The sequence below is a fragment of the Amphibalanus amphitrite genome, unplaced genomic scaffold (genome assembly GCF_019059575.1).
Source record: "Amphibalanus amphitrite isolate SeventyFive unplaced genomic scaffold, NRLGWU_Aamphi_draft 000799F_arrow, whole genome shotgun sequence".
Lineage (NCBI taxonomy): Eukaryota > Metazoa > Arthropoda > Thecostraca > Balanomorpha > Balanidae > Amphibalanus > Amphibalanus amphitrite.
In genome coordinates this window covers 253084-274717 of record NW_024882293.1, presented here as the reverse complement: position 1 = coordinate 274717, position 21634 = coordinate 253084, and the positions used below count along the sequence as shown (strand labels likewise).

The following is a 21634-nucleotide window of genomic DNA, read 5'->3' as shown; positions in this document are numbered from 1 at the left end:
TGAATTTATTTAGGACCAACTGATGACGATATAATCGAAACGCGAAACGCGAGGCACCGATTGCGAGGTTCTAAAGTCCATGCTACTGAAAGCCCGATTTCAAGTGTTTGACCTGACCTTGACCCGACCTGTGACCTCGAAATTCAACTTTAAAGTATTCATGTGAATCGTCTCGTCGCGTTCTTCTTTCGTTTGCCGCGCCTCGTGCGTTTCGCTGCGCCTATTTGTTCGCGAGTTATCGGCTGGGGGCGTTGAACGCCCCCCCCCCCCGGCAAACGGCGGATGGGGAAATACCCCAGCAACTGCTGGGTTAATCTGACGCATGTTTTGTCATTTGATCATTTTATTTCTTACTTTTTTGCCCAATCTAAAAAAAAAATCATAAATACTCTTTCTCCAAATTTTTTACCCTTTATGACCAATAGTAAGACACTGTGCGTCACTACGTTGATATTTCTCGCCCTAAAGCATAACAACAATATCCATTCAGTAATAGCAGTATTCAAAACATGTTCAAAATGCCTAGCGATATCGATAACATAACGAAAGACATAGGCGACTTATAGCATACTTGCAATGATGACGTCACACACGCGTGACGTGACGTGACCTCGTCATTTCTGAGTTACTGTATGATGCACGAAAGACACTGGTATACCTATGCAAAGTTTCATCGCAGTCGGTCTACGCATTAACAAGTTATGGGCAAAACATTTTTTCGCGTTGACTCCCGGCCATCCGTGAGGCCGTTTCCAACCATAGTGCAGCGTTCCGGTCTGCCCAACTCCGTGATTTTTTGACCCGACTGGGGGTCAAGCAGACTTTCAGCTCACCATACTCTCCGCAGTCCTGCGGCATGGTGGAGCGTCTGAATCGGACGGTAAAGGACGCCATCCAGTCGGCCCGGCTGGCCCGGGAGCCGCGCTCGGCGTACTTGAGGCGGTTCCTCACTGAGTACCGGGCTACCCCGCACGCCGGTACGGGAGAGACGCCGTTCCGGCTGATGCGGGGGCGGGAGGCACGGACGTTGCTGGACGTCGTGCCAGGTGAGGTTTCCTCGCCGGACACCGGCAGTGAGCTTCGTGCGCGACACGAAAAGTATCAGGCGGCCTACAAAGCCAGATATGACCGGGGGTCGACTGGCGCCCCGCGCTGGCGCGTCGGCGACTGGGTTCGGGTCCGACAGCCGGTGAGTGGGCGTGTGGAGGGCCAGAAGGCCGTGCAGATCAGCCGGAGGACTGGCCCGGTAAGTTACCGGCTCACCAGCGGCGAGCGTGTCCACGCTAGACGCTTGGTGCCCGGCCGGCCAGAAGGTGAGGACGCGGCCGCGCCGCGGGGTGGTCCCGGCGGTGGTGCTAATCCAGTTCCTGAGCCCCGCCCCACGCCAGTGCGCACCCGCTCCTCGGCACTCAGAAGTCCTGCTCACAGCCGCTGTCCAACCCCAAAGTGTACCGCCCCGGCGGGTGAGCCAGGGCCCCGCCGTAGCAGGCGGGGTCGCAGAGGCCCAGATCGGTTCACTCCGGGCGAGTAGCGTTAGGATTGGGCTATCATCGTAAGTTACGTTTGATAGCTGTGAGTGTAATGGTTTCCGCGGATAGTGGGAGGCTTAAGAAGCGGGAGTGTTTCCCATTAAAGAGAGGGGTGGTGTTGTGGCGAGAACTAATTTAGTGGCGCTGACCGCGCAGCCGATTGGCGCGGACGCGCAATTATCGTTTGAGTTTTACGCCTTTGTTGATAGTGTTGGTCGTTGCGGTGATTATGATTTTATATTACGATCGACACTTAGTTAGTAATATGTTTGGTTCGAAATGGCTTTGTTCAGTTTCGATCCTTTATTTCGCATAACCTGTTCACCCCCTCTCTTTATGATTGTCAACTGTTTTGGGTCGTAAGGACAAAGAGGTGTCGAGTCACCTCTAGAGCTTCTTCCGTTCTTGACCTTGGCCGAGATAGTGCCATGTGTTTTTCTGTTGTGTGTGTGGGGGAATAAACCGCAAGTGAGGCGGACGCAGGTTTGTCCAAACCTCCCCCACCCCGAGGGCACAACACTTATGTATGGTATAAACGATTTTTTATGCTTTCAATGCACACTTATCACCAGCACAGTGACTTGGGGTCACATATAACCATTACCATCGGATTCGGCGTGAAAAATGAGCCATAAAACATGTGTCGCACGCCCATGTAGCAGAAAGTGAAAACCGTGACCTTTCGTGACCTGGCCTGACCTTGACCCGTACTTAGTATGACCCCTATACGCACATCGTACCTTCACTAGGCCTTTGAGGTCATTTTTGGTGAGTTTCGAGCAGCAGCTATCGATTCCGCTGTCCGTAAGCCTAATCATGCAAAACCCCAGAATTTGACCTTTGACCTGACCTTGACCCGAAAGTTGACCTCAATCTAAAAATCTTAACAATTTCGAACGCCGCCTCGCGGGGCTCGATACGACCATTGGTTCTCGAGATAACAGGGATGCGACCCCCCCCCCCCCCAGGCTGTCGTGGGTACGGAAATAGCCCAGGCGGTGCCGGGTTAAAATTGGATATCATCGGCTTCCTCACGTGACGGGCAACACGCTCGTTTTTTTTTCCGCGAAGCTCTAGCTCGATTAGGGGCCAAACGCGAAGGGGGGTACCACCCCCCCCCCCTGTGCCGTCGAAGGACGCAAAATGGCCTGTGCCGGTGAGGGTTAAAGGGACCCTCCCACCTTCAAAAAAGTTAATGAATTGGCATGAAAGTGATGTTCCTTGGTTCAGAAAGAGCGAAAACGAATATCTACCAAATTTCACCGAAAAATATTCACTGGTTTTCAAGATATTAGGCTTTTACTTTTGTTTACTTTTTGGGATCTCCCCTGTTACTAGCGACTTTATTTGGAAGCAATAATTTGGCAGCCTCAAAGTGCGGCAGACGTTGCGCGCAAAGCAGCGTATACCACCACGTGTTAACGATGGTTTTAGTCTAAGATTTAAAAATCGTTAGATCTCCGCTGACGTCACAAATTCTAAGGGGGCATTCCAATGCATTAGCCCCTTAGAATCCGAAAACTGCAAGTTTGAAATTCCATATCTTCGAATTAAAGCATTTTTCGATGTTGTGAGTGCCCAAACCGGTATTTGCAGGCCATGGCCACCAATTTGGCTATCTCAACTCAAAACTCATGTTAAGGTGGGAGTGTCCCTTTAAAGGAAAAGGGCCACCTTTAACATGGGGATTGAAACTGAGATAGCCATCTTGTAGCCCGTGTCCGAAAACCTTCCTGTCTACCTACTTACGGCCGATTTCGGCCTCCATTCGTAGTTATCGGCAATTTTAAAAGAAAATACGCCAGGAATGCGTCCTTATCCCAGGAATGCGTTCTTATCCGACAATACAGCCACCCGCGGCGAGGCTTTGTTTTTTTACCAATCAGCTTCAACCAGCTCAGCTTTAACCAATCAGCTTATCTGACACAATCCGACGAGTCTGTCTTCTGAACGCTGATTGGCTTGAGTGTGACGTCATCGCTATGCCATCATACAGTAGGTGCCGTAGAGAGTATCAACATAGTACCAATATGTTAAATAGTTTTAAATACTTTTTCGCGAATTGTGCACTTCTGGCACCAGTTTTAAAAAGAAAATGAAAAATAATAATGTCAAAATGAAAAACAACGATATCTTCATGTTTCACGAAGGTGGCCCTTTTCCTTTAAGATAGGTTGGGTGCTTGCGTTTTCCACGTTTTCCACAGTGTATACTAGGGTTACCCGCGTGCTCCGCAACGCGAAGGGGGGATTTTTTGACCCGTGGGTATTGGGTTGGTCTGTGTCGATTTGGTTGGTAGATATCCATTTCGTTCGATTGCTTTTTGACGGCCAAGCATTTTGTAAGAAAACAAAAAGATACATCGCATCGAGGTGCCCGTGTCGTATTATCATGCGTTCTACTTTAGAATGATTCGAAAACTGGCGTTAAGTCTTTTGAGGCCATCGATGAATTTCGCTAAAAATGACAATGTAATGGTCTGCAACATTTACATTTTTAAGGATACTGTTGCTAATCATGCAAAAATGAAGAGTGAATATTGGACAAAATTGAATGCTCTATCCAATGGTACCATATTCAATTGCCAAAGGTATCAGGTTATGCAGCAAACCCCGTGTGATTAATAAAGTGGCACAAAATTGACAAACACCATTTTCTCCTGTGATTTGCACCACCTTGATTTGGATCAATCAGCTTTTCACAATTTTTATATGAGAGGCGGTACCTTTCTCTTGCAAATAGGCGTTGATTCAACTCGCTCCGTTTAACGGTCACCTAAAAATAAAATTAATTCCAAAATCCCTCAAAAACCGCAATTTTTCAAATAAAAGTGCCCTCTCCGGTGCACGTGGCGCGTGCTATCCTCTGCATTGCACACCATTCAATAGCCCGTTCAATTCTGTACACGATGCTGTTTTCCCCGTGCCGGTCGGACCCCTGGTCACCAAGATATTGCACGGGGACTGGACCCGTGTCGGCCAAAATTAGCCATTTTCGCCCGATTTCGCACGCCGATTTATACATGTAAAGTCTATGACGCGAATTTGCACTTTTTGAGCACGCGCCACGCGCTCCCTATCAATCCGATCGAGCTGAGACCCCTCAAAGGCACGTCGCGCATCCTTGATCTATAAGTTGTGCAAATTTCACCGGGCTAGGTGCAACGGTCTGGCCTGTAGTCCACGCAAAGCACCACCAAGTCGGGACCTCGGTAACGGACAGACGCACGCTCCTCAAATAGTAATATAGATAAATACAGTGGCGGCAAATGCGCTTGGTCACGTGTCCAAATCTGCACGTTCTGTTGTGGTGAGGGCACTTCCCGAAACTCTGGTGCCAACGGCCTCGCGGCGCCCATAGAGAATACATGGGACCTTTTCTTTCCAGACCTATCGTGTCTAAACCAAGCCATTTAGTGCAAGGATACGACTGGTTTGAGATTCAGTCGTCTTTTGGCTATAAGTCGGCATAAGAAACGTATTTTTATCGGCAAAATTCGCTAAGAACCAGGTGGTTTTCCGATACCATGCACGCCTCCTAAGTCCTAACCCCCGGCGGCCAACCGGAGGAGTCAGTAGCGCTTCACTCACGACTTTTGGCGATAGCTCAACACACCTTACAGCTAGAGGGCTGCTATTTGGCACACCTTATCTTTGCTTCCATACGCATCTTTGGAAACCAATTGCATTTCCGTCTCAGGTCAGATCACTGACTTATGACGTCACACGTGAACCTCTGCAATAGTCCCAAAATACCGAAACTCCGCAATGCCCTCGGTGCCAGAGGAGCTGTCACAGCGAGATGATAGTTACAGGACCTAGTATCCTCTAGAAGTCTCAAAACTTGTATATCTCGGATTTCTCCTAGAGGTCACATGAGGTCAGGCCGATCGCGTGACGTCACCATTACAAGTCAATGGGGAAAATATGGAAACTGTAATTTTGACGCCGAGAATGATCTAACGGGTGTCTTCTAATTTTTGGCACAAAAGTTTGATTTATTTTTATTTACACTAACGTCACCCAATGTCACTGAAATTCTTTGCATATGAAGACCTGACAATTGTGCACGCACCACAACATTTTTATTTTATCTTCGTGCAATATTCACTTATCATGGAGACTTTCACTAAAACGCAGGTTCGTGAATTTGTGGCCGATTTTGCCAAAGAACACCATTTCCTACCAAAAAGCGAGCTTGTGTCACGGCTGGAGGTAGCAGGAGTGTCGAGAAGAACTGCCTACCGTATATTAAAGAACATTGAGACTAGGGGTAGCATTAAGCACGCCGGTAAAGGGAAAGCTGGCGCAAAACCCTCCAAACTTGGGCCCCAGAAGAAGCGCCTTCTTTTGAATGCCGCCAAGGGACGCGTTGGAACATCCCTGCGCGTGCTGGCCCGGCGTTTTGGCGTATCTCATCAGTATGTGGCGAAAATCCTTCATGATAACAACATAAAGTATAAGAAAAGGATCAAGGTGCCCGAGGTCACTCCTGAGCAAGAAAAGCGGCAGAAGACCCGGATAAGACGGCTGGCCCGTGGGTCGTTCTCGAGGAACGCCGAACTGGAGGTGGTCATGGATGATGAGAGCTATTTTACGTTCTCAGGAAGTTATATGCCCGCAAACTCCGGCTTCTACGCTGGCCCTGGAGGAGATGTACCGGATGACGTCAGATTCCGGCCTGTGGGAAAGTTCCCGAGAAAGCTTCTCGTCTGGGTGGCGATCTCTCCCAGGGGGGTGTCAAGCCCTGTCATCTGCCCGAGCCGCAACAACGTAGGGGGCGACTTCTACCGCCAAGAGAGAGTGTCTCCAGAAGAAACTTTTCCCATTTTTGAGAAAACAGTACCCTCATGGTGGGTTTATCTTTTGGCCAGACCTGGCACCGGCCCACTATGCCAAGAAAACGGTCACGCTTCTGGAGGAGGCTGGGGTGCCGTTTGTTGCGCGTGATGAAAACCCGCCCTGCGTGCCTCAGCTGCGCCCCATCGAGGACTTCTGGGGCATCGTCAAGCAAGAAGTATACAAGGGCGGATGGAGAGTGGCATTAGAAGTCCAGCTGAAGAACCGTATTCAGAGGGTTCTTCGTTCGATCCGAGAGGAGGTGCCGCGCACCATGATGGAGAGGGTCCCGGATCGCGTGCGCCGTGCCGAGCGACGAGGAGTCAACAGCAGCCTGCACTGATCTGATAGCGTTAAGTATGAGTGCTTCCAACCATGTGTGAAATTTGGTGACGTTTGAGCAAAATATATGTGATTTATGAGACATTTAGTTTTGTGCCAAAAATTAGTAGACACCCGTTAGCCCTGGATCTAAACCTAGCACTGGCAGATCCAGGCTTGCGTTTTTGGGGGGGCCAACTCATGCAGGAGCCAAACCTAGGGTACCCCCAAATCCTGTTTTCTCATCGGATTTAGGCCACTTATTTTTCGTCACAGCCCTGACACTATGAATATTTTTTTTAACTAAAAATGAAAATATATAAATGGTAGCCCACCCGACACATGCCTTTATATTACTTTGTAAACAATTACCATTGCTTTTTTCATTCTCGCTCATTCCTCATTTTCCGAGTCTTCTTGTGTTCTGTATGTTGCTCTTCTTCCTGCTCTTCTGCCTCGGCGTGGTTGGCGGTGGCGCTGGTCCTCGCGTTGTTGGCGGTGGCGCTGGTCCTCGCGCTGTTGGCGGTGGTGCTGGTCCTCGCGTTGTTGGCGGTGGCGCTGGTCCTCGCGTTGTTGGTGGCGGTGCGCGTCACGGCGCTGTTGGCGGCGGCTCTCGCCTCGACGCGGCTGGCGGTGGTGCTCGCCTCGGCGCGGCTGGCGGTGGTGGCGGCGGCCTCAGCCGCGCTGGAGGTGCTTCCTGGCGCAATAACTCATAAAATCACGGTCATGTTCTGTGACTTGACAAAACGGTACGTATCCCTCCACTCCTGCCTCCGCTTCCTTTTCAGCGTTCCAAAAAAGAAATGGCCATAGATGCGCTAAAGTTCGTCATTCAATGGGGTTGGGAACTCGATTTTTTAAGAATGCATGAAAATGATCAAACTATTTTCACATAATTTATGGTGCATACCATTGCCTCATAAAATCAATATCCTGGGAGAAATGGGGGAAGAAAGGTAGGAAACTTGTTTTGAAAAGTTCTTGAAAAAAGATGCTCTTGATGCTGTTACGTCACATGTCACCTTCTGCGGTTGACAAATAATGGCGCATCTGGCGCACCACAGATTACATGTTATATCAATGGGTGAAAGATGTTGTTTGTTTCACTCTGCCATTCGCGCTGTTTTTAACTTTAAATTATGCTAAAACATTTACGGATGAAATGTTCAGTGTCAAAAATTGATGTGTCTGCCGTGTACTATATTCCCACTTAACATTGAGCGCGTGATAAACATTTTATGTACCTCGAATTTTCAAATGATAAAGATGATGAATCGGAGGATGCTGAAAAGCAAAAGCTCATTCCAATATTTGGACTACTTTACGATTAAAATGTTTACATTCCTGTCATCTTATTGATCATTTATTTGTTCTTTTTTATGAAAATAGCTTAAGGCGTTGAGAGCCGAGGCAATTTCTATCTACCGTGCCTTAACTTACCAGCAACAGCAATCTATCTACGCCCATACGGTGGCAAGGGAGACTGTGAAAGAAGCGTAAGATGGATTCTAAACAATTCTTTTGTGATATACTGAAGCGCAAAGTGCAGAGAAGAGCGTACAAGTCCTGTTCTGTGCCAGGCTGTTGCAGTAGCACTTATGAAACTCCGAAAACGATCTTAGTTCATGTCCCGAACAACATTACCCTGAGGAGATGATCGTCTGCAATAGCAGGAAGAGCTGATGCAAGTACTTTGAAATCCACTATCAAGTCGGTGCTATTGCTGTAATGATCACTGTGAGGTGAGATATTTTGTGTAAAGCCTAAGCTACACTAGCATGAATTTCGACGTTTTTTCGGTTTCTGCGGGATTTCGGTTCGCGTCGTAAAGTTCGCCTCATAGCGAAAGCATTGCGCAAGCTACACTGCCAGTCTGGCGTCCCGTGGAACGAAAACCCGCAAAAACCGACGAGTCGGAACCGAAAAAAAGTTCAGAGCCGTGAACTTTTTTTCGATTTCTGCGGGATATCGTTCCACGCGACATTTTATGGCGCACAGCGGCATTCTTTTGTTTTGTTTACTTCTGCCTTTTTTGAAGTGACAGAAGGTTGAGTAGGTGTCAGTTTTCATCCGATTTGTGTAGGTTATAGTCGTATTTTCTGTGTTAAGTTGTTCTGGATATTCACCTACCTACGCATCAGTATGGAACGTGCCACGAGAGATGAAGATGGAGAAATGAGTGGAGGTAATTTGAATGTTGTTATAATCAAATGAAAATCAATCTGTAACTTCACCCTACTAATGTGTTTCACATGAATTGAATTGTTATAATTAAATTAGTTGGGTAGTTTGGTGGCTCCAGCATTTCAGTTGCACTGATGGTGTGGAAAATTCAAGGAGAAATATGAAGCTCAAGCTTTGATTTGTATTATTTTTGCACGCATTAACTAAGCACATGAAAAGAATGTGAAATCGCCCTTTGTGAAGTCTCCCGAAATTGCACCTTGGGCTCCATACTGAATGAAGACAACACCATATTGTCACAAACCAACTATCAATCTAGAACATTGTTCACATGATCATGTAAAGCTAAAAAATTAGCTACATCATGAGCAGAAATAACAAAACCTAAGCTAACCTGACCTAATTTTACCAACGTAACATAACCTAGCCTGACAACAGTAGCGGCGGAACACCTTCAATTAAGGGGGGGGGGGGCACTGCTGACTTTTGGTCCCATTCTTTCCATGCAATGCCCATAGGGCTAATGTTAAAATGCCAGAATCAAAGGGGGGCATGGTGCCCTCCCCGTTCCGCCGCCTATGCCTGACAACATGTGGCTGGGTGTTAAGATATAAATGTTTTGTGTAAATAGTAACAATTATAAATGTGTGGTCTTATTCGTCAAGCTTGGAAGGATGTGTTTTTTCCATTTTAAGAATTAAAGTTAATAAATGGTGCAGAAGGAGAAAATCACTAAAATAATTGTTGTTATTAGGTACTGAATGTTTGACAACCTCCAGATCACTGGCATTTCTTTGTTGCAGAAATGGACTTCAACGAATCAATAATTGAAGCAGTCAGGAAGTACCCAGGTTTGTGGGACAAAAAGTCGAAGGACTATGCAAAGAAAAAGACTGTAAAAGATCTTGATTGGCAAAGAGTGGCAGCTGAGTGCAGATGTGATGGTGAGTGCTGACTGCTGGCTACCTACGCAGCTGAGGTTTTCAGTTGATATCACTTGAGCTTGCAATAATTGGTGGTTACATGCCTTGAAATGGGCTTTTTCAAGTACACTATTGAACTTAAATGGTCTAAACATCATAGTCACGAAGAAGAAAGGGTATTTAGATTGAATTTAGAAGATCAAGATACAAAGAGATGCCTTTATTGATTGGTTTGGCACAATCAGTGTGTTTTATTTTGCAATATATTATACATTGATATCGATCCAGACTGGAAAGCATCAATGCACTATGCCTGACGCCTGTTAGACCCTCATCCGCTGAAAACTGAAATTCTGCGCAGTTGGTTTTGCGCCGAAATTTCTCTGTTGTTTTAGCCGACAGTTTGATGCCTGTTTGCGCCAAAATTAAGCCGTTTTTATATTCTGCACAGTGCACACCAATTTAGTTCTATTGGTGACATTTTGTTCTGTTGGATGAAATGAAATGGTAACAATACTCTCCTTCCATCATCAGTGCAAGCTGCCAAAGAGAGGTGGAAGTCTTTGCGGGACTACTATCTGGCCAGAAAAAGGAAGACTCTGCCCAGTGGATCAGCAGCACCTGCAGGTGGCCATCAGCACCTAGGACCCTATGGGAATATGCTCAGATTTCTGGACCCCAGCACCCAGCGTGGGCCGTGAGTATTAAACAGATGTGCAATATCCATACCTACTTTGTCCTCCATCCAGCCATCCTTTGACTTTGTCCATCATTCTATATTGTCACACAGGTCAGAATTGACAGTTTGTCATTGTCCTGCTGAAATATTCAAGGTAATAGTTCCATGCATAGTAACTTGGATGTACCTTTTGTTACCATGACCTCCCATAGTGTTTATTTTATATTTCTTATCACTCGATTACTTATGTTCCTTGTTCTGAAATGCAACCATGATTCCCTCCATGACTTCATCAGCTCGCCTGCCTGAAATATGTACTGAAGCCATGTTCTCTCATTTTGTACCCAATGCATATTTCACATCAGTTCCTTTCCCTTATCTGCCGAAACGTTAGTGTGTTTCTATCCAAACTTAATCATCAGAGTTAAGGAATTGCCCCATATTGATTTAACCCGCTCCAGGCTGGGGAGAGGGTGGGGGGGGGGTGGACAGTGGACACCCCCGAGTGGTTTTTCGCAGATATCTGAAAAATGGCTCCGCCGTTTGTCGCTACGTTGGTCCAGGAGCCGAGACTGGGTGATGTTCAGAACCCCACCCCCTCCGGTCCGGCGCGGTTTTCTCCATTCCACATTCATCGTCCCAAACCTTTCCTTATTTCCATATTTTTTCCTTTTCAGTACAACCTCATCTATGACCTTCCGGCTGGATTCACATGGAGGCGGAGATGATCCTGGAGGTGATCCTGGGGCTGAGACCAACACTCACCCTCACATCCTGTATCTTGAAGATACCCAATATGAAATTGAAGTGACTGAGGAGAACACAGACGACACACCGCACTCACATGATACAACACAAAACACATCGCGCGCTGACTACACTGAAAACACACCGCGCGCTCTGAGCACACGAAACGCACCGGCACAAAACACATCGCGCGCTCACCACACTCAGCACACAACGCGCGCTCTGGGCACACAACACACACCGGGCACACAAGGCACACGGCTCGTGCACGACACAACGCACGCTCTGGGCGCACAAAACGCACCGACACAGAACACGCAGCGCGCCCACCAGACTCAACACACAACACGCGCTCCGAGCACACAACACACGCCTGGCACACAAGATACACCGTCCGCTGACGACACACACACACCGCGTGGCCAGGACACACAAGGTACATCGGATACACAAGGTACACCGCGCACCACATCGGGCACACGAAGCAAGCGCAAAACAACAGACATAGACTATGCTATCTTGGAGGAGCTAGATAGGAGCAGGAGACAACAATCTGACAGGGACTACACATTCTGTATGAATGTGTATGCTGAGCTGCAGCACAGGAGTGAGGCCACCAAAAAACTGATCAAACGTGCGTTCCAGCAGATCCTTGATGAATACGAGGACTGAAGGACACCCATAAGTCGCTGAGACTGCGACGTGTTTGTATGTGTGGCTGTGGTTGATTTTTTTTTGTTTTGTTTAACTAACTGGTGCCTTGACGTTGATGCCTACGTGTGCAGACAACCTGTTTTGCCGTATGTATCTCTATGGATATTTATTTTGTAGCTGACGATGTTTGTTATGTATTGTCCTGGCGTTTATATCCGCAGGGATGAAGGACAGACTGCCTTTTCTGCGATATTTACCTATGGCTGTTATTGTTCAATTTGGAGTTGACAACGTTTGTTTTGTCGTTGCGTTGATAGCCACAGCCCACAAGGACAGACAGCTTTCGTTAAGTCGTCTGTCCCTGTGATATAAGTTGTTCGTTTTGGTTAGCAACAGCCAACAGTAGTTTGTTGCTGATATTCATTCAATACATGGCTTTGCCGTGCTTGTTGATTGTTTTTGAGAGCAATTGCCGGTAACAGTGACATCATCTTTACGATATACACATTCAATCGTAACCATCGTCAGCTTATATTTCAAACTTCACGACACATTGAATCGATGCTTGAATCGTCAAGTAAACGGCGTGAAACAGTCAATCCGTTTCGACCAGGCACTGAATAGTTCAAAATTCAAATCATCACTTTTACAAGAACGGCACATCCAACATCATACCGCTTCTTATGCGCTCTCGCCATGGGAGTCACAGCGGCAGTGGTTACACACACACGGCGTACACGCACACATGATACACCCACAGTTCTTCACTAGCGGCGAATGCTGTTCAGCTGCCAGGGGACACTGCCGACGCCGCTGAAGTACTCGACGTACTTCTCTCGTACTTGGGCCGCCTGCTGAGGGTGATTGTGAGACGCGCCTGCGTCACGTAGGTCACGGAGACCGGGGATGTCTCGTCGCTCTTCAGGCGTGACGTAGCCGTAGGCCGCTGGCCCTCCACGTCTGGTCTCGATGTCCTTCTCTCTCAGGAAGTTATGAAGGACGCAGGTTGCCAGGACGATGAGTTTAACGGCCTCCACGTCACACCCGATCGGACCCCGGAACACCCGCCACCGTTGTGCGAGGATCCCGAACGCGTTCTCGGAGGTCCGACGGGCGCGGCTGAGTCTGTAGTTAAAGACACGTCGTTGGTCGTTCGTCAGGCGCGACCCAGGAAATGGCCTCATCATATGTTGCCGCAGCGGAAAAGCCTCATCTGCCACGAACACGTGAGGCACGGTCACTGCGGAGCCAGGGAGCGGCTCTGGGCCTGGCAGAACAGGCGGCCCGCCGTTGTCTTGGTCCTCCAGCAGCCGACCCAGGTCGCTTCCTCCCCACACTCCCCCGTCACTCTCCTGACCGTGGCTGCCCACGCTGATGTAGCGAAAGCGACACTTCGCGTCCACCACAGCCATCAGCACGATGCTGAAGAACCCTTTATAGTTAAAGTTCATTGAGCCACTGTTGGCAGGCTTGTCGACCATGATATGTTTTCCATCAACCGCCCCACAGCAGTTGGGAAACTGCCACTCCTCCTCGTAATCCAGGGCGTGCTGGCGCCACTGCTCGGGCGACGGTAGCCCCATCAGCCCTGGTCCGAGCTCCTCCCAGATGGCGCGGCATGTCTCAGGGACGATCAGGCGGATCGTGGCGAAGCCTATGCGGTAAGATTCTGCCACAGACTTCATAGTCCCACCTGACGCCAGGTAACTGCAAAAGGTGTACACATATGTAGTAATTAAAAAATGTCAGTCCTTTGTTGTCATTGCGCCTATGTCATATTCGTAATTAGTCGATTGGAAATTGAGGCACCTTTTCTGGTTATGCAAGCTTATGTGTTTCATTGAGAATTATACGCGCATTGAAAGTATGAAGAGGCTTCAGGTCTTACCGCAGCGTTGCCGCCAGGCGCTCTGCTGCCGAGATCGGCTTCCTCAGGTGCGTGATCTCCTTCGTGATGACGGGCTCGATCTTGCCGAGCACCTCGTCAAATTCATTGACGCTCATCCTGAAGTAGCGCCGATGGCCCTCAGGATCATTCTGGCGCAGTTCCTGTACTAGCGTGTGGAACTCGCCGCACTCTTCTCGGCGCAACAGCACCGGGCGAACCCACAGGCTTCGTCGCTGTCTCTCGCGTTCACGGCGCAAAAATAAAACTCTTAATAATGTTTGACGATCCATTTACTGCGGCTCAACTTCAACAGATCAGACAATACGACGTACACAAATGCGGCTGCTGCATAGCACGCATTCGCAGAGGCCGCTCCGATTGGAACGAAAAAACGCAGAAACCGAAAAAACGCAGAAACCGAAAAAACGCAGAAACCGAAAAAACGCGGAAACCGAAATCCCGCAGAAACCGAAAAAACGTCGCTAGTGTAGCCTGAGCTTAAGGGCTGAGTGTAATGCCCAGGAGATGACCTCCATTCGCCCCCTGACCGGTCAGGGTAATAAAATTTGAGTGGATGGCGGTCCGTTTGGGGTTCAGATGTCAATTGTATTTTGTTACTGTCAAGCAATACATGTTATGCTGGCAGCGAATGTGTGTAACGTCGGTTTTCGAAACAGAAGTTAGAACTGTAACGGCAGAGTGCTTGCTGGTCTCATCGTAAGTAGGTATTGTAAGTGTTGTAAGCAAAAGCATTGTCAATATTGTAAGTATTGTGAGCATTGATGTATGATAGATATCACCTCACATGATCTCGGCTCAGATAACCCTCTCCGGTGTCCCTGTCAGTAAATGGCACCTGGATCATTACAGATAAGATAATTTGTCATTATTCTTAAAGAATTGGGTGGTTTTGACTCGTTTACCCGAGGTGCAGGTCGCATTTCAATACTTTTCCATAGGCTTGCAATGTAAAGGTCACGACTCTGACCTAACCTCAGGTCACAGATCAAAAATTCTGAGATATACGAACGACACATACTGCAGGTACTGTTTTGAAGACTTGATGAGAGGAAATAACAAGATACCTTTAAGAAACAGGTAGATCCGATGTTTGAAAGTAAAGCCCCAGTCACAAATTTGACGCACCTGTGACATTTCCTGACACCCACGTGACTATTGTATTAACTTTTGTGTTTTGCGATGTTTTGACCTTATTTGAAGTACTGAAAGCTCAAAATGTATGGTTAATGTTGTTTAAAGCAGCATATTAATAATTATGTTTGTAAATTATCGATAAGCTGCTTATAGCAGGTCACGTGATTGCTACCAGATTATGTGCTCAGAAAGCATCTTTTCAACTTCGATTTTGAACAATTTTTACCTCCTTTGAGGCCAAATGATGGACGGTTTGAGGCACACGATGAAATGCTGAATCTATTGATGCCAAAATTTGTTCGTTTTTTTGCATTTTTAGACTAGTATATCCTGGCTCAAACTTTGACCAGTTTGTGTGTAAACCCTATGGTGAAGGGAAAACTTCACGCCCAGCAGGCCTCATTACAGTGCTGCCAAATCGTGTTTGGTGGGGGTCGGGAAATAACTTCGTGAAAAACTCAAGCTCTGACGTGTTTGCAAACTTTTCTGAGGTGGGGTCAACAAACCCGCTCATGTCTCGCGGCGTTTGGCAATTGTACAAGAAAATCCTGAAAGGCCTCCCCGTCCGAAATAGGGTTAATGTGTATATGAAGAGTTGCAGATGCCAAACATACCCAGATCTAAGACAAAAAAACATACATAGGACATACAGACATGTTTATTTGCATCTGTTTTGGATAATAGCAACTCATGGCGCCATCACCCGCGATAACTGTTAGGATTTGAGATATATTTTTATTTTGGCCATTAGTTTGGCTGTAATGTTTATTAATATTAGTTGGGCGGAGTTAGTTTTTTTTAGTTTTAGAGTTAGTGGTAGTTTTTTATTTAACTTGTGGTATGTTGTGCTGATTGCGGGTTGTTCAAACCTTTCAAATGTAAGGACCTTATTGAACTCAACCCTACCCCTACACTACCCTACATACGACTGGACGCTTTCCAAGCCCACAAGCATCACGACGCCGAGATGGAATGTAGCCGGGAAATCACCCTCGCCATCTGCTCTAGAGCTAATCGTGTGGGGCGGCGTGTGGGCAGTGTTGCCAGGTCTAGAGGTAAACCTCCAGATCTAGAGGTTTTAGGGGAGCGTTTTGGGGCTCCTGGAGGTTTTCGAAAAATACCGGATTCTAGAGGTTTTTTCTAGAGGTAATTTGAAAATGCGAGAAGTAGCATCAATATCTCTTGTCTTGAGAACTATTTGCATAGATACTTTATTTCATGCAATTATTTTAAAGTATTGCATGCTAAAACACCCTTTTTACAGATTGATGGAAACGAAATGTAATTGATTAACCCGCGCCTGACTGAGGTAGGTATTTTCTATAGCGCGGCTGACTGGGGGGGGGGAGAGGGAGAAGCACTTCAGAGCCCCCTCCTATCTCCGAAGTCCGAAACTGCCGAGCCGATTGTCAAAATTCAAATGACGGCTGATAAAACTGTCAACCGAAACCATCTTTCATTTACCTCAAGGTAACCGATGACGTCACAGCCCACAGGTTAGGTCAAAGTAAAAATTATCAACATTTTGGCTTGATCACAATTTAGGGTCTGGCGACAGGCAGCCGGCTGCAGCTAAAAGTTCGATCGTCATTCCGTGGGCACCAAGCATTGTCGACAAATGCGAAGGCATGCGAAAGATGAGCGATATTAATTAATCTTCATTGGTGATACAAATGCGGTGTTTCAAAGCACGCTGCCAGCCGCTGCCAGCGCGCTGACGTCAACACTTTGGTAGTGTTGCAGCAATGGGCTTGATGATGTCATCACGCGCTGGCAGCGTGCTTTGAAACAGCGCCACGGTTTGTGATACGGAGGCAAGTATGGAGGTATAGGAGTCATAATCAGCGGTAATGGAACAGAGGTTTCTAGAGATTTTTACAGCATTTTCTGGAGGTATTGGCATCACTCGACCTGGCAACACTGCGTGTGGGGCGCCGCTTAGCCTATGGGGGTGCACTTCTAGTGGATGGGGACGGGGGTGCACCTGCACCCCTTTCATATGGAAAGTTACTTCCCTGATTACATCTCCCCGTATTGCACCTAATCAGGGAACGGCCAGCAAACGGAGGAACTATTTCTGGATGACAGGCGAATAACCGCTCACGCAAGGAGCGGAGCTCCGCCCCGTCCAAACTGGCCAACAAAGCAGAGACAGAGGCAGCATCACATCTTCCATCAAAGAACTGGTTTCTGGCTTGGAAGATGAGCTCCATCTTTGCATCCGAGTCGGTGCTGTCAGGAATCAGCTGGTCTAATGGAGTGAGAGTAGTGAGACGACTAGCTATTGTATCAGAGCTGCCTGGTCTTCGTAGCATTTGCACCGATTCTTCTCGATCGGACTCTGAATTCTGTCCCTCCTGCGTATTACTTGAGGCATTGCTATGTAGCTAAGTCTTTGGCAGAGTTTCATTATCCATGCTTTGCAAACAGTGCCATAACAACACAGTTAATTAATCACCAAGCTGTTTTGTAAGTTCCAATATAGTTGAATCGCACGCGATTTGAGTGCAAAAATCAAGAAAAGTGCCAACTTGTTCCCGTAAAATATTTTGAATATTGACCTAAAAAATGAGTAATTTCCAGATAAAATAACAGCGAAATCAGTTTTCGCTTGCCAATAAAACTCACAGACATTGAAGCTCCATTATTAAAGGAACATTTTAGTATATGCCATTCTTTATAAAACTTCTTAGCCACGCAATACAAGCGCAAAATAAAGAGACACTGAAAACACGACCAATCACTCCGATTTACCATAGGAAAATACATAGACAATGTATGTCTCAACTGCGCCAAATATACAGACAGTCATATACCTACATGTGACGTCATGATTAGCCCGACCAATCAGAAGCAAGTTGTTTTCAGCCACAAATAATTAATTTCTGAACTAACTAGGCATTTTTTTAACAAAGTGATTTTAAATTAAATCATTAAAAATTCTGAGCTTTTTTATTTTACCAAAACATACAGAGCATACAGATAGGTCCCAACCCTATTGCAGAGGGTTAAGGATTTGACTTGTTTTGATTGGCTGTTTGGCGACGAATTATTTGTGGGCGGAAGCAAATAATAACTAAAGGAAACTATGAAGTGGATATTGTTTTTATTAATATACATTTTGGTATTATGAAATCATTTTTCATTTATGTAAGTACCGATGAAAGTTATTTATACATTAAATTATTTGAACGAATAAGCTTCGTTTCCATGACAACGAGTGAGTGTTCAACGTGGTTGTTTTGGTACGGAAGTTTATTGCCTTGGTACGGGGAAGCACCTCTGCGAACCCATGGAGCATTTGGTCAATTGTATTATTATTCACTCATAAAGCATTGATTTATCATTGTCTAAGCATTTTGTAATGCCTAATTTACATAAAAGTACCCATAGATTATCATGTATTGTGCCTATTGTTACTAATTGAATCATTTTACCTAAGGTTTTGCCAGTTATTTTGGAAGCCCGAGTTCACCGTCAAATCGTCAAAAATTGCTCCGCGAGTACTTCTTTCCGGTTTTCGGTGCAAGAGGAAAGCAGCCGAGGCCTCTTGCACCAAACTACCTACTTAGGTTAATTCCGATTTTACCTAGATTCTCTTGCACCAAACTACCTACCAAAAAACCAGAGGTCGATAAAATGCTTGGAGTTGCTCCAACGAACATCTTAGTCCCATCACTGGCTCCAACTTAGCCCTCGCCTGGCGGGAGGGGGATACAGCCTCCCTAAGTTTTTTTTTCGCGAATGGCGTAAAAGGTGGTGTCGCGTAGCGCCGCAAAATTTGGCACAACGTCTGGGAATGAGCCTCTTGCGATATATCCTGAAAATTTCAGGTGCCAGTCATTTCAGGACCTGGACTATGACTATGAAAAGTACGACCAGTGTTGGTACTCACACCTTTCCTTTGAATTAGACGGATAAACAGGCGCCATGCCTATAAATTCGCCCAAGCAAATGATATGCTAGATGAACAATGCATGCACAACTGTCTAATCACTGCCAATTGCCGCGTCGGCACACCGGCATCTCCTCACCTTCTCCCCACACGGCCTTGACTCCCCAACTCACACCATCACACTACTGCATATGGTGACCGGTCACACGGTGGATCTGAATGCCTACGTTTTCATGCCAAAGTCTGAAAGAACTAACGATTATCATCAGCGAAGAAATGTTGAAATTTAGCATTTTAAAGCTTTTAACTTAAAACTTTATAAGTGTGTTTTAACGCACTTGTCCTTATTAATTGAGAAAAGAGTAACTTTTGATCGTATTACCTTATACGAAGTAACGCAATCGAAGTGTGATTCCGGTCCACTGTGCGTTTTCAGGCGCGCTCGATAAAACACCCAGGCCTGGAGAAAGTTGGAAGGGCGATTTTCTGATCCTCCTTACCACAAAATGACCCTAAGCGAAAAAATGCCCGCGGGGCGCTGCCAACGCGTGCCAGCGGCCCTGCTAGTAAGGGCGAAAATCAATGCATGTGTATGCGGAGCACACCCTTAGCGCTACGATGGCTCCTTGGAGACACCTGGAGAAACCTCTGCCGGCAGAAGGGTCAGGTCCCTCGCAGACGGCGCGGCACGGCGGGAGCTTAGCGGGTGGCCTAGCCGGAAAGAGGATAAAAATAGCCGACTGGCCCGACCCAGCGAGGGGTGACCGAAGGGTGACCAGGAGTGAATGAGGGAACATACACGCGGTACCGAGCAGCCGATAACAGCACCCAGAGGTCGATAAAATGCTTGGAGTTGCTCCAACGAACATCTTAGTCTCATCACTGTCTCCAACTTAGCCCTGGCCTGGCGGGAGGGGGGGGATGCAGCCTCCCTAAGTTTTTTTTTCGCGAATAGCGTAAAAGGTGGTGTCGCGTAGCGCGCGCCGCAAAATTTGGCACAACGTCTGGGAATGAGCCTTTTGCCACATATCCTGAAAATTTCAGGTGTCAGTCATTTCAGGACAGGACACCAGGTCACAAAAACCGGTACAAATCGGTACAAGGTCAGGTTAATATTGGACATACGAGTATTGAGCGGAAACCGAATGAAGAGCTTTTCGACGTGAGTGCCGTGGAACGTAGCGCTACCAAGTATCAGACACAATTTGAAGCATTCATTTGACACGTGTCCTGGGAGCACTGAGCTCCGGTGACCTCAGGTCAAATCCCAAGGTAAACAACCGGTACATTGTCAAAATGCCTGCGAAAAACACTATTTCTTTCCATAAAATCTAGAGTTGTTCATCGATGTATTCCAACTTTCAGGATATGCTAAGCTCATCGCATACCATCACATGCATCCCGTTTTTCCGATTCGGTTGACCTGAGGTCATCTAGAGGTCATGACGAAGTCTAAATAAATTTTCCCGAATGGCTCCAACTGTGAAAACTTGAGACATATGCTCGATTTCAACGTTTGTGTGTTGTGATACCTTAGTATTCATCAAGTTGGTGTTTGCATGCTGCAAGAACACTAAATCGGGTCAACTGAGGTCGACTGAGGTCAAACTACGGTTTTACTAATGACTTGGCACACCATGGCTAGAGCATTACGCTAGGCTAGAAATGATTTCATTGCATTCCTTGTGATCCGCCGAGTCGAATGATTTGCGATATGAAAAAAGTAATTAGGGAAAATCGTTTACCCTCTTTTAGAAAAATATTCATTTATAGGTACCAGCCCCCCACAAAAAAATCCCCTAAAGTATTGGCCTAAAGTCACCAACGTTGCACAAGGACGAGATTCACTATGGGCCCACCTACCCTGTGAATTTGGTGTCTTATTTACAGTGTCATAGGAGCCAATCGCCAAGGGGGAGGGGTCGTATCAACCCTTTCCCTCACAGTCCGCGTTATGAAAAAAGCCCTCGCAGCTGGCGAGAGTAAAGATTGAGAGTAAAGAGAGCTAGAGCTTCGCGGAAAAACGAGCCTGTTGCCCTTGACGAGAGGAATCCGATGATACCCGATTTTAAGGTCCTAGGTCATTAGTTGACCTTCCAGGTCAGGTCAATGACCCAAAGTCGGGAATATCGGGACCTGTTAGAAAGTCGTAAAGTGTGGCTGCTAAAGGGTTTTTCGGGGTGCTGATCACGAATATCGTGTTAGTTCTGATCACAAATGATGTCTTCAAGCATTTAGACCAGGTCGGGTCAGGTCAGGTCAGGTCAACCAATAGGCGTCGGGACGGGTATTCGTAGTACGTGTCAACCGCCTCTCACAGCTTCGTAACATGTTACAAAGGCACTAAAACTACTTCGTAGATGTTCAAATGAATGCTAAATTCGAATTCAGCTCCAAAAACTAGCCTAGAAACATGTACAGCTCGAAAAAGTGAACCGAGGTCACCAAAGGTCAATGACCTGACCTGACCTTCAGGTGACCTTGACATGTACCCAAATGCATGGGAGCAGCATCAAATATCGTGTTTCAGCGTTTGAAACCACGAGAAGCTTGCAAACGCGCGGCTAATGCGAGCCGACATACGCCGAATCGCGATTCCGGCCAAACATGGCCTCGAGAAATAGGTCACAGGTCAAAGGTCACTTGGGTCAGGGTCATGAAATTTTCAGGGTAGGTGTAAAATTGATCAACTCGAGGGCACTGAAAGTTTCGTTGCGCTCGGTCGCTTTTTGCGCGAGTTATTTGCGAAAAACCATGGGGGGAGGGGTGGGGTCCATCCGATCCCCCCTACACATGCGAGGGTTAAGATACCCTGAGGCTG

At 46.9% G+C, this 21634-nt stretch overlaps 1 protein-coding gene and 1 long non-coding RNA gene across 2 annotated transcripts in view; one reads left to right on the top strand and one right to left on the bottom strand.

The window, feature by feature from the left end:
- LOC122366349 (coiled-coil domain-containing protein 113-like) overlaps nt 1-21634 on the bottom strand; it is a 116162-nt gene that overhangs the window by 60525 nt on the left and 34003 nt on the right. The window lies entirely within an intron of this gene.
- On the top strand, nt 8849-10450 carry LOC122366350. Its single transcript, XR_006253874.1, has 3 exons — nt 8849-8873; nt 9676-9816; nt 10330-10450. It is a non-coding gene; the product is annotated as an uncharacterized LOC122366350 (long non-coding RNA).